Here is a 1,231-nt window from a genome sequence, read left to right on the forward strand (position 1 = left end):
GTCTACTGCCTCATAGCATCCTACTTTAATACTGGTTACCCTCTTTCTCACTCTTCTTGTTGTACACTTGCGAAATCGCACTCGTGGCTACACCTACAAGCCACTTCACACACACTTTCACATCACTCACTCGGTAGTCTTTCTCACATGTACACTTCACACAGTGGATCTTCTCTTTGCATCTTGGACTCCTTCATTGACACCCAACTCCTAGACTTTGCTTGTCTTTTCTTGTCTCTTCTGGTTCCTGCTTTTTTCATGAAATTCTCCCTTTCCCTTTAGGCTGCTCTAGCAGCCACTTTCGTTGAACCCCTATCTTCTTGTGACAGTGTTCTTCTGTTTTTACCTTCCTGGTCTCCTCGTCTATGCCCTTTAGTACACTACTATCCGTTGGTAAGCTCTACTTGCTCAGAGGCATCGCCTCTGACAAAAACCCTAAACCCAGGTGAGCGCACCAGGGGTCCGTCGGCACGACCGTCCACCAAAGAGTGATAGCTGTCGGGAGCGGGGTCACGAGCAGGGGAGGAGTCGTGATCGTTTTGACCGCCGCCTCGCCCAGCCTCGACCTGTGACATATACTATTCGTTTACCCCTTTTCACTGTACTCACACATGCACAGACCCTTTACATCTTAGACACTCACACAGACTTGGGAACTCTTGTCTCCCTGCAGGTGTTCTTTCCTCACCCTCTTATTCCTCTTCCTTGATACTCGCCTATTCCTTTCTTGTTTCCTCTTGTCCTTCTCATTCTCCCCCAGTTAGCGTGCTCGTTCTCTCTTTCCTGCATTAGGCTGCGCTAGCAGCCGGGTCTTCAACTAAACATCTGCCGTCTTCTTGTTTCACTCTGCCTCAATTCGTTCCCCTCTCTGTATATGTACACACAACTCTCCTAACACGGGTCTATTGGCCTTCCGCACTCCTCTTCGTTCATCCCTGGATCTGTTAGGTTGCTCTAGTCGCCGTGCTCCTCCTGTGCCACTTTGGTAGCACGCTCCCCAATCCTAGTCCCTCGCAATTCAAGTCGTCGGTTCACTTCTTCCTTCGGTCTCCTTCCTTGACGTGCCGTCTCACTCATTCCATCCTTCCCTCCTTGGTACAATCCGTATACTCTTTCTGAGTCTGTTTGATTCCTTAGGCTGTACTAACAGCCCTCTCTCTCTAGGCAGAGGCATCTCCTCTGACATGTTGACACCTGAAGATTTACAGCTCTTAGAAGAAGCGAACGCTGG

Source organism: Cystoisospora suis (assembly GCF_002600585.1).
Source record: "Cystoisospora suis strain Wien I chromosome Unknown contig_1831, whole genome shotgun sequence".
Taxonomy (NCBI): Eukaryota; Apicomplexa; class Conoidasida; order Eucoccidiorida; family Sarcocystidae; genus Cystoisospora; species Cystoisospora suis.